Raw genomic sequence first — 13,228 nt, 5'->3', positions numbered from 1 at the left:
ACGGTCACTCTCTTCTGTTTAATATTTCCGGTTAGGGAGCAATAACTCCAAAGTGTGGACGAAAGCAGCTTCTGCTTCTAAGTGAATCAGATGATACACGAAAATATTCTCATATATAACGATGGATAGCAAAGTTTCCGTTCGAAGCCCCCACTAACCTACCAGTTATATATCCGCCTCGATGTCGCACTGTGGTGCATATACGGTGCAGCAACACACCTAAAGGAATACTTTCTGATCGCCCCTAATATTAATTATTCAATCGATTTGTTTTCACTGACACCTGATTTGCATACATTAACTTCCTCAATCAATCTGAATTGACAACACCTTAGCGCCCAACGGAGGGTCAGTAGTATTACAGTTCTCAGTTAATTTCTTGCACAATATCGTTTAACAAACAGAAATACATACCATCAAACATATAGCCTCCTGCAATGTTATATCTCTTCCCTGATTGATAAAACACTAAGAAAAAGAAAATGCAAGAAGTTACACATCCTTGTACGCTGGTCAACATCAATCAATCAGTATTTACCTTTTGCAAAACCCCTTATATTGCCAATATTTCAGATATACTTTCAAATAAGTTACACTGTCACGACTACAGATTTGCATTTTATAACCTCGACAGCATTTCAACACCTTTATACATTAGTAGACCAAAGAAAATGGTGTATGTAAGACCACATGCAAGCAGACTAAAAAAGTATGCACTGATCAATGAGGAATAGATGCGTCAAATGGGTTATCTGGCCATGACAGAAGCTATAGATTTTGGAAAATGATTCTACCGTAGCAGATCATCTTTTAACAGAAAACCTGTCTAATGTGGCGTTTTAAATTTAGCTAAAAAAAGTAGAAAGACGACAGTACTGCAAATCAACCAACACACGGCACAGAATGCCATCTTAGTAGTCAATGATCACACTTGGTTTCCTTTTTATCCTTTGTTAAACTGAGTTCTCGTTACGAACATTAGATTCAAATTGTAATTCCATCATATTTTTCATCAGTTGTTAATGTATCTCTCTATTCTGAGTTTTGTAATTTTAGTACGTAACAAAAACTGCAATATTTCCCTACGCAAACACTATACTTCGTTGTTGTATCATTCGGGCAAATCTGTGTGCTAAGCACATCATTTTTATCCTCGTTTGTGACAAAGTTGTCATCTGCAGAAGGCGAAAGAAGCCGAAAGCTAGTTCGTGGCCAAATAAATACAATTTTTCCAAACATTATGAAGTGTTTAACTAGTTTATAATATTATTACGTTGTGCCAAGCGCCGACGAAAATTTCAACTACTGTTAAAAACATTTTTCTTAAAATGTTGGATGAATGCATTTTGTTACACGTTCTTATAACGTATTCTACTAAATACTGACGTAAACAAATTGTCCTTATTTCTCAGAACCTTTTATATATTTAATTTTATAAATATATAAAATTATATGCGTCTTTAGAACATTAAAACGTAGGTGGCCGAAAGTAAAATTTGCCGTGACACTCCCAAAACGAAACCCCATTTCAGCAGTTGCCCATGACCTAAATGTTAGAACTTTGGGCACTGACCTTCTCTGTGGTAGGTACTTGTTTTCAAGGTGCAGTATTTATCGTCCGACACTCCACCATGATTTATCGGTCACGTGGAGCACTGTGGGAACCAGTGCAGGTGAGCGGTAAGGTCAAGGAGGCCATTTGTCGGGCCGAGGCAGAGTTGCGCTACCTGCTGGAGGCAGTGGAGAGAAACTGGCAGCGGCTGCCGGTAAATCTGCTCCGGCTCTTCCCTGCGTCGCGTTGCAGGCCGGCACTGAGCAAGAGAAGTGGCCGAGGAACAGAGCGCTGTCGCGGCTTGGGTGCGCCTCATTCCAAACAAATCGAATCCATTTGCTGCCGGATCGCTGTCGATTCTCCGACTTCGGTTCGAGATTACGATGCAAGAACTCTCGAGTGAAATTTCCTCCTAACGAGATTTAATGTGCTACTGACCTTATACATGATACTCTGATGGAAACGGAAATTTTACGGAATGAACCCCTCGACTGGACACTACCAGAATAATACGTCAATATTTCCGTGAGTCTGGGCTAGTTTGGCAAAAATTTCACCCTGTGCGAAGTTAATTAAGGTAGTTCTATACAAAAAAGAGCTGGTCCTACAAATTCAGCTACAGCATCTGCACCAATACTCCGCTTGTAACCTGACGGTGTGTGGCGGAGGGTACTTCTGGTACCACTAACTGATCCCGCCTTCCCTGTTACACTCACAAATGATGCATGGGAAGAATGATTGTAGGTAAGCCACTGTAATACCTCTTGAAATTTCTCGTCCTGGTCATTTCGTGAGATGTATATAGGAGGAAGTAATACGTTGTCCGACTCTTCCCGTAAAATACTCACTCAAAATTTCAGTAGTATACGTCTCCGTATTGCACAGCGCCTCGCTTGTAGCATCTGCCAACAGAGTTTATTGAACATCTTCGTACTGCTCTCGCGTCCGTCAAACGGTCCCGTGTAGTAACACGCCACCTTCGTTGAAGCTTCTCTGTCTTCTATCAGTCCTTCTTGGATTGATTAACAATATTCAAGCAGTCGCGCGATGCCACACTGTAGCGCCTAGAACCGCACGGCCACCGCGGCCTGCTTACTTCCATCGATTGTGGTATATTAAGAGCGGCATGTTGAGTTCTGCCTGCCAGAAAGTCTTAAATACGGTTGCAAATCTGTTCAGATACTCGGTAATCGCATATATTTCTCACTAAACGGCAGTGCGGGTCGGTATTAAATTCATTCCTGAAGTCAATGGACACGGCATCAACCTGTGCGCCGTTGTCTATAGTGACATGGTCTGTTTGCGGATTCCATGTCCGTTTCTGTGGACAAGATTTCCATCAACGATATAAGTACTTAATTACCTGTGTCTCTTTTATGCCGCTCCTTTAAAACGGGAATTACCTTCGCTTTTGTCCAGTTTACATGTACCCTTCTTTGATCCAGTTAACTACAATAAACTGCTGTTGGAACGTGAGTAACTTCTTTCGCGTAACATTTGAAAAATGTTACATGTATCTATCTAGTCCGGATGCCTTTCCAGTACTAGTCGATTCTAATAGCTTTCCTATTCCGTAATCGGTTACCTCAGTATTTGCCATTTCGACGTTCGTACTGTCTTTTAAAGGAGGGACTGTATTACGATCTTCATACATTTAAAGAATTATATGAATACGGAAGAAGTGTTGGGTGTGTCTGACGTTAATGGAACCTTTTGAGGAAGCATAAGCAATGCAGAGAGCCCAGAATAAGTGAACGTGCGACTTATCGCCATGTTTTGGACTTTGAGAAAAGTTGAATCCTCGTAATGGGGGACTTGGGAGAGTCATACCCAAAATACCTTATACTTCTTCGGTTGTAGTGCTATGACTGCAGCCGGCCGAGGTGGCCAGGCGGTTCTAGGCACTACAGTCTGGAACCGTGAGTCCGCTACGGTCACAGGATCTAATCCGGCCTCGGGCATGGATGTGTGTGATGTCCTTAGGTTAATTAGCTTTAAGTAATTCTAAATTCTGGGGGACTAATGACCTCAGAAGTTAAGTCCCGTAGTGCTCAGAACCATTTGAATCATTTTTTGTTATGACTGCAGAATGGTTGGTGACGAGGCGCACTCAGAACAACTGCGTTACAAGCAGTGTAGGCACGCTAGAAGCATATCGGTGCACTTGCGAGAGCATGCGCTACCCAATAAGTTCCAAAACATCGCGTATAAAATCTGGATTATCCTGCGGCTCATATCTCGGGTCCTACTGGTGATAGAAATGGAAGATCTACTGTTTTGCACAGGACTGGGGCTAGAGACCATTCGTATACCCAACAGACGATCGCCTTCCTGTATCTACAATGCATGATCGAAGATTGAATATTCCACATTTCCTCCAGATTAGGCGAATGGAGCAACTCGGTTAGTTCGTTCTGCATTCGCTGTGGTCCACGGTGCGCCTTATGGAGACAGCATTCAGTTCGTGGTCGGTTCCTGAGAAAACCAGAAGTGTGTGGTTTTTGGGCACACAATCCGGTCAAGAATTTCAAGGCAGTTACTCGCAGTAAATTATCGAAATTTTTACGATATTTTCTTAAGATCCTGATTTTGAAAGAACTTGTAAATTTCTAGACATCTTTATTCGTTGCCGCGATACAGAGGTTCAAATTTATCCTATCTGTACACGTAAAATACACACGTGAAATACGGAGTTAGGTTTAAATTTAATTTATAAAGTGACATGGCATTAAGGAATATGCAGCAAAGTATCTCCATTACGGGCAGAAGGGTTCTAGGAACCAGCTTTTGTTGTAAAGCTGAAGCAGATGCAAAATTTTTGTGCACATAATATCCAGTTTTCAGGTGTTAAATTATACAGTTTTACCTTATTTTTAATTTCACGAAAGTAACGTATCACAACTTTAGTAACTCAAAAAAATTCTCTTCATATTAGTGACCTGCTGTAGCTTGGATCACAAAAAGGCGAATATGCTAGTGTTTAATGAACTTTGACTGAAAAATGGTGTTCCACCTGGCTCATTATACCTTCTTAGGCACCTATAACAGTTTCCTTAAAAATTTTGGCATGCGAACGTATCCGCACTTTTTTATGCTCGTAGAAAAACCGAAAGTGTCAGTAGGAATGTAATAAGGTGAAGGAAAAAAATGGAAGTTGGTGTGAGGCAGTTATAATGAGAGAAAGTGTCTATGAAATGACAACGAGGAAGAGAGTGATGGTGATAGCGACAAGAGACAGCAGAGGTGGTAAGGAATCAAAGAGACAGTAGCAGTGAGAGAGAGAGAGAGAGAGAGACAGGTAGACAATGACAGTGAGAGAACACTGAGGCTGTGAGACAGGAGACAGAGACAGCTGGAGAGCCACAAAGAGAAAATGACAATGAGTAGGACTGTATGAGTGACTGAGAATGTGTAAATGTGAATGGATCAATTACAGCGAGTTACAGCGAGGGCCTGGTGAGTGTGAGCGAGTTTCATTTAGGGCAGCTTGTGGGGAGTAAGAGGTGAGTTTCACGATAAAAAGCATGTATGTATTCACTTGCCAAAATTTTCGGAAAACTTTTTAAAGTGCTGAGGAATATAGAATGAGACAGCTGATATCCCACTTTTCATTGAGATTCTCTTAATAAACAGGAATGTATTTGCTTTCTGCTCTCAGATAGAAGCATTTTTTCGCTGGTAGTAGTACTGTTTGACTAGTTGTGAGGACCAAACGGAAGACAACAAGAGACTGCAACCACGAACAATCAGGCACAGATAAAGTGGAAGATGGCTTCAGACCTCGAGTTGCCAAGCACTCCTTACTGCTGCCACAGTAGCATAAAATACAGAGAACAGTGTCGTATAGAGGTTGAGCCATCTGGGACTCGGGAGGCAGTCTGCGATATTTAGCGATGAATTCCTCCTGTGTCTGAGGCGGTCTGACTGACGACAACATGCCCGTAGATGGTCTGGTGACCATAGGAATCAGCGACTTTTGGCCTCTAAGATATCTTGAAGTAAGGTGTGCGACGCTATTGGATATGACTACAGTGTTTACTTCTTAAATGCTGAAATAAGAAGAATACTGGCCATTTTGTGCCAAGACGACAATTACTCTTGTTATACCCTAGTTGATGAGCCGGCCTGTGTGGCCGTGCGGTTCTAGGCGCTTCAGTCTGGAACCGCGTGACCGCTACGGTGGCAGGTTCGAATCGTGTTTCGGGCATGGATGTGTGTGATGTGCTTAGGTTAGTTAGGTTTAAGTAGTTCTAAGTTCTGGGGGACTGATGGCCACAAATGATAAGTCCCATAGTGTTGAGAGCCATTTGAACCAACCCTAGTTGATGAGGGTATCAAACGGCGTATTTCAGCAGGATAATACAACCCATCAAGGGCACAATTCACGCAAAAAACATCTAGAGGAATGTGAGGATCCTCGACTGGCCTTCCAATCTCCTGATTTTTACCGATAGAGAACGTCTGTTATGTGCTTGGGAAACATATACTTTCATGCCAGCCGCCACGAAGCAGTCTTGAAGAAATGAGAAAGCATATGCTCCAATCATGGTACGAAATTCCTCAACACGACTATTTGCTTCCATGGTACTAGAATTACAGACGTCCGATTATACCCGTGATGCCACCATTGGCGCTGTCAATGAAGGCAAACCACCGGGAACGACTGATCACATGTTCCGATTTAGTAATTTCTAGGATCGTTCGATAGTTATTCCCAGTGAGGATCATAATCCCGTTATAGACAGTTTAAAAGTCGTAGTTATTCCCTTGCCATATACATGGAAGATTCAGGACTGATCGACGAGAGTGGTGAGGTAATTTTTGTTAGCTATTTGGGTATATCACCTTATTTTTTATATGTTTATAAGCGGGCCGACTGCATACTTCCACGTCGCTTGGGGGTAGCATTTTTATACGTTTTCAGCTGATTGTAAATCACTTTTCCTGGACTATGTACTCGAGTCCTACTGAGAGATTACTCGTACCCTGTAACTTCATTGTTCTGAACTTTTACACAAGAAACATTGATATGTCGACTGAAATCCTATATGTGAAGCGGTACAAGAGTGGTTAGAAAACAGTAATTACAGGCTGCTCGAAATATAAGTGAGTACGATGTAATACTAATGCTGCTGAAGTGTTGGACTGGATGTCCTGGGGTAACTCCGGAGCAGACTGTCATGTTTTCTTCTCTGCGATTGACACACATCATCTTCTGTCTCCAAGAACTGACTCCTGCTGTGTGCACTATAACCTCTCTATTTTATCGTCCCTGAGAAAAATGGTTCAAACGACTTTGATCACTATGGGACTTAACATCTGAGGTCATCAGTCCCCTAGACTTAGAACTACGTAGACCTAACTAACCTAAGGACATCACCCACATCCATGCCCGAGGCAGGATTCGAACCTGCGACCGGAACAGCAGCGCGATTTCCGGACTGAAGCGCCTAGAATCACTCGGCCACAGCGGCCGGCCATCCCTAAGACCTTTCTGTAAATAAGACCCATGTTGCGTCTGATCCAAGGGCTTATATCACCTTCGGACAATTACTTGTTCTTTTCCTTCGCTCTGCAAATCACTTTATGGCGTGTAATGGAAGACGTTCCTGGTAACATCATACACCCCGCCCCTTCGATATCCCTGGTGCTACTATTCTGTAACTCCATCTTGGTGTTCCATCAGCCATCCGGGAACGTAATTAATTCTTTTTGGGACCCTTAATTTCATTTCAGCGTACGCTCTCGGAATTTCAACAGTAAACTTCTCTGTGATGCAATACGCCTCACTTGTAGCGTCTGCGGTTAGAATTTTCTGAGCATCTTCGCAACGCTCTCGCTTGATGTACCAGTGACGAAATGCGACGCTCTTCTTTGGATAATCTATATTATTAATCCAACCTAGTAAGGGTCGCAGGCTGACAAACAATACTAATGAACCTCTCGATCAGGTGTTAGGAAGCCAGTTCTTTCGTCGTTGCCTTAGACTTCCCTACAATGAAGCATAGCCTGTATTTCTCTTTAGGTTCCTTCATGCGGTATTTGTTTTGTACTGTATGATTGTTACTATTTTCAGTAGCATTCCGCCAATAGCGTTTTCTTTCACTAATGGATGTCTTCGCCTATTTATGACCAATGCGTGGCATATACAGGATGAACATCAATAAAACCGACTGCTGCAGGGATGGATCACTGACTGAAAATGAACATATGCCCAAAACGGACCGTGTGCGTGCAACGACAAAATGTCATTGTGGGACCTAGTACAGAGCTGCATCGCATCTACGTCACGACAGATGGTGAGAGTGGCCTCCATGGGACTGCAGGTGATGGTTATAATAGGGGTTGTCATGTAGGATACACATAATTGTACTTAAGTTATACCATGTTAGTGGGACACTTGCCTGGAGCTTGTATTGGGGTTCGTGCCGCATTCGCTTTAGCCGCTTTTATGTCGTTTCGTTGTCTCTGCAGAGTTGTACCATGGGAAGCAAGGAGAGGATGTTGGTTGGTGGACGGTATCCTCGTTCTAACACACAAACTGCACGCAATTAATAACTGGGTTTTTTATTCATAGACAAAGAGCTACTTAACTTAAATTTCTATGTGCTGTGGTACAAGCTCTCTTCTGTACAGTCGATGTAGCCTCAATGCTGTTAAAGTAGAAGTCCGCTATGTTCACGATAAGGTGGGTATGTGCTGCCCATCTCTGTGCTAGAGGCTAAGTCTACAGCTCCGTCTACACACTGGAACTCCACGACGTACAGATTGGAACTAGTGGCGTAACAGGCTCCAACTAACTGGCTGCACAACTCGCCCTCCGGTCCGCAGCGGTGACCCTAAATACTGGCAGCGCGTCTCCAGCGAGTCTTGTCGTTGGCCGCTGTTGATACTCTCTTAACCCTTATGCCCCGTGGCGTGCTGGCGCAAGCGGACGCCACCACAGTTCGGCTCAATATCCTCTAGAACCGGGTATTTCAGATCGGATGTACATACAGCCCGCCTCCATCCCGCACGTTCGTCTGTCTGAAAGGACCCACGATCACACAAACATCCAAAAAGAGCCTCAAACGTTGTGTCATGTGGTTGGTTTCTGCGAGCGTACTTGTTTCGGTGTAGTCGTGCTGCCTGTCGACCGCTGCTATCCTCTTAGCCGCACATAAACACCATCTCCACTTGTTGTGATGGTGTATACTAGGCCAGTTTGCTGCTTTCAGTACTTTCGTCAGTCACACAGCCTGCAACACACAAAGAGAACACTACACATGCTCAGAGGTACTGTCATTCATCAGCGCCATTTACCGAGGCAACAATGCATTTCCGGAAAAATGTTCATGGGCCCTTTTTTCCTCCATTTACGCTCTGGAATCCGTCCCTAAGACTGGTCGGTTTTATTAATTTTATCCCTGTATTTACGCCCAGTATTAACTACCAGGCCCCATACCCACCTTCACTTATCTGCAGGCCTTCCTGTATTTCGCTACAATGTTCCGGCATTGCAGGTCTGCGACAAATGAACCATCCGTGTACAGCCCCATGGGGCTTATTCACTGATTCCTGCTGTAAGCAGTGATGTATCGGTAACACTTCCTTGCGGTACTCTCGAAAATGATTTTGCATCTGTCAATTTCGTCCCATTATTTTGAGTTCTATCTGCTAGGAAGTCATGTATTCAGACACAAATCTGGTCCAGTATTCGCCATAAGTTTGTATTTTGTTTATTGAACGATACTGCGAAACTGTACCGAATGTCTTCCGAAAGTATCAACCTGGATGCATTTATCCACAACACTCTGGATTTCATGAAGGAACAGAAGGATATGTGATACTAAAGATTTTTGTTTACGCATTCTATGATGACTTGTACAAAGGACATTTTTGTTCTCCGGAAACGTAACTCTACAATTGATTGATGTCATTGACGTAGGCTTATAATTATATGCATCAGTCTGTTGATCCTTAATGTTTAAAAATTGCTTGGTAACCTTCATTTATACAACGGTCTGATACTAGCTACTGCTGGAAGAGGAGCAAGTACTTTGACAGTGCTTCCATAGAATCTCACAAGTATTTCATCCCGTCCAGAAGTTTTCCTCTACTGAGTAGTTTTATTTAATTTACTGTCACCCGATCACTTGCCTAAATAGTTCCCATCTCTGTGTTGGTACAGTGATTGAAACAAGAACCCGTATCATTATCTTCCATCGTGAAACTATTACCAAAGGGCGAATTAAATTGTTTTTCCCCTTTCAATATTCAGTGTCGGTACCTATCAGATCAATGAGTTACTGAAGATAGTAAATTACTGGCTTCACGTACCAACAAAATTTCTTAAGATTCGTAGGAACATTGTTCGCGAAATTTTACTTTGGAATTCGCTGGACGATACTTACTTTGTTCTCTTTATGCAAGCTGTGTACCTTTCCGGGAGAATAATCGTACAGCTTGCAACATTGCTGTCTGTATCACCTCTTCATGCGCTTTAAGACGGCCTATGGATGAACGATAACGGTCAACACAAAACGCTCACTTTCGTATACGGCAGTATTAGGAAATAGGAGAGTCGAATACGCCAAGAAGAGATACGAAAATCTCTGCCGTAAATTTTTGTGCTTGTCATTCACTTATATATTTACTGGAAACAGCTGTCTTTTGCTGCCTTCGTCCATACAATAACTTAGACGAAACCTTACATGGACCAGTGTACTTATTTTGATGAAAAGTCGTTTCTCTAGACTCCAAGTATGGAGATGCCACTTTGTGTAATGCATGAATTTTTAATATGTCTAGATAATAATAGAAATTTAGGTCTTTCGAAGATGTCCTTCATTGGACCTTAGGCACAACTGTTTTAAGTTTAATGATTTTAATTGTAGTTTTACATATGAACGATGTTCCTTCACACTTTCTGTACATGTAATCTAGAGTATGAACGATATTTCGAGTCGATGAAAAAATTGATTACATTCTTCATCCTCATGTCATGCAGATGAGAGTGATGTTAATTTGAAAATAAATTTAAAAAGGTGAAGTTTTTGTTTCCCGAATCAGTATGCCTTTTTTTTATCCGCGAGGAAAGTTATTCATATGAGAGACTTGCATCGAACACATCTACCGCAGCTGCAGCACCCAGACTGAAGTAATGTCGGCATACGAATAAATGTAAACTGGATTTGTCTGGTGCTCTCACATTTCACGAGCTGTTTTTTGGAGTAAGTGATCTTCAGTAGAGAAATGAGGAAAGCTCCTCTCCGAAATGTCTTTGGAAAATTGTTTGTAGCGTACCCAGAGGCTGTCATCTCATTTCCCACTCACTCCATCAATGGTCTAATAGGTGGTAGCCGAAATTACTTCCAACACTCTTCGACGAGTTTGATCATTAATCAGGAGTTCATAGTGAGAAACGCTGGGTGCTGAAGAGGTGGTCGTTAGGTCTCTCTCTGATAAATTAACTTCTCCGAAAGCCAATCTCGGCTTTTGGCTCGCCACACCTCACTATCTACCAATTGCAGACGCCAGCACGCTGCAGGAAAGCACACGGACACTTCGCGCTAATACAGTGTAACAGCTCCTCAACACTGACTGTGGTCATAATTCGGCGAGGAATGAATTTAACAATATTTTTCAGGCATGCCATATGGAGCCGCTCGTTGATGCTTAAATCCTGCAGTGCTAACAGAATGCTCCGATCTTCGGTGTCATTTTTTACCCAGATAGGCGCAGACATTTGCTATAGTATTAAGCTCGAGTGATTTAGTGGGCGTATTAGGGACGTACTCATGTGTGTGCAGGCATGTGATGATAACTGTTGTCGTCTTGGAAGAGACGATTATTCAGAGCATACTCTTTAAGAAGGTGTAAGTTAATGCGGGTGAGGAGGACGATCAAACCTGCAATGTTCGGCTACAGTATTACTAGTGTCCTGCTTGACGCAGGCAAGTCGTTTAAATGTCTGGGCGTAACGTTGTAAAGCAATACGAGATGGAACGAGCATGTGAGACCTATGATAGCGAAGGCGGATGGTCAACTTCGGTTTATTGGGGGAATTTTTGGACAGATTGGTTCACCTGTAAAGGAGACCGCATATAGGGCGCTAGTGTGACCTATTCTTGAGCACTGCTCGTTTGTTTGGGATTCATGCTATGTAAGATTGAAGGAAGACATCGAAGCAATTCAGAGACGTGCTGCTTGATTTGTTACTGGTATGTTCGAACTAAAATGGGAATCCCTGGAGGGAAGGCGACATTCTCTTGGAGAAACTATATTGAGAAAATTTAGAGAATCGGCATTTGAAGCTGACTGCCGAACGAATTTACTACCGCCAACATACCTGGCACGTAAGGAACACGAAGATAAGATACGAGAAATAGGGGCTCACACGAAGGCACACAGACAATCGTCTTTCTCTAGACCTATTTGCGAGTGGAATAGGAAACGAAACGACTAACGCAGGTACAGTCGTTGGGACACGCACCATACGGTGGTTTACGTAGTATATACGTGGATGAAAATGTAGATGTAGAAGAAAAAGCAGCAGATGGTTACCGAGAATACATGAAATAGACATCCTGGTTCGTGTTCAAGGTTACCTGAATGAGCCAGTCCAAGGAATGGTACGGAAAACATAACGCAGCCACCTACGGCCTCAAGATACACCGTCATCACAGTGCGGGTTAATCGTCTCTTTGCGCCATCCGTGCATCTGACGCCTAGAAAATTTTGAAAAGAGGCAAAGTCGTGAATATTCATAACACCCTAATGCACTCCAGTCACCTACAGCTGAGTTTCTGTGATGTTTGGCCCACTTACGACGTGCGGGTTGATGTACCACTGTTAGCAATGGCATTTTGCGAGTTACCTGTCCCCAAATGTCAGACCTCAATGCTCTCTTTGGAAATGGTTGAGATGACCTGCATTCACTGGTTACAGAAATATTTGTAGTGTTTGAAACCGATTTTCATTTACAATGTATGACAGTCGTTTCTGGTTCCTGTCAGTTAGGAACTTTTTACGACGATTATTCTTATGCCGCGCCGCATGGCTGTGAATGGTAATCCTTGCACACGGGGGATTCAGCGTTGATATTCCAACAAAATGGTGCAAATGGCTCTAACCACTATGGGACTTAACATCTCAGGTCATCAGTTCCCTAGACTTAGAACTACTTAAACCTACCGAAGGACGTCACACACATCCATGTCCGAGTCAGGATTCGAACCTGCGGCCGTAGCAGCAGCGCAGTTCCGGATTGAAGCGCCTACAACCGCTCGGTCACAGCGGCCGGCGATATGCCAACAGACCCGGCTCGCTCAGTCACGGAATAATCATGGGCAGGGGGGGTATATTCCTGGATCCCTCGCATTTTCCAGTCTCCTTGCCTGGCGCTGCATGACGTCGGTAGACACCTAACTGCGCTGTGCCCAGGGGATTCGTTCCGTTGTTGCTAGTGCTGTTATCTCTCTTTACTGAGTGTAGTTCAGTACCTGTGGCACATTCCGGTACAAAGTGGTATCTTTTGTAATCATGCCAGTCGTTCAGTTTCTTTTTTTTTCTAGTAGTATGAGCTAAAACACATAGTTTCGCTAAGTACACTACTCTGGGCGTAGAACCTAGGGCGTTATTTACTCTCGGTTTCCGAAAAAATTCGAGCATCGATGTAAATTATTGTCTCGTGCA

This window comes from Schistocerca serialis, chromosome 9, assembly GCF_023864345.2.
Source record: "Schistocerca serialis cubense isolate TAMUIC-IGC-003099 chromosome 9, iqSchSeri2.2, whole genome shotgun sequence".
Lineage (NCBI taxonomy): Eukaryota > Metazoa > Arthropoda > Insecta > Orthoptera > Acrididae > Schistocerca > Schistocerca serialis.
Note: the sequence above shows the minus strand (reverse complement) of the source record.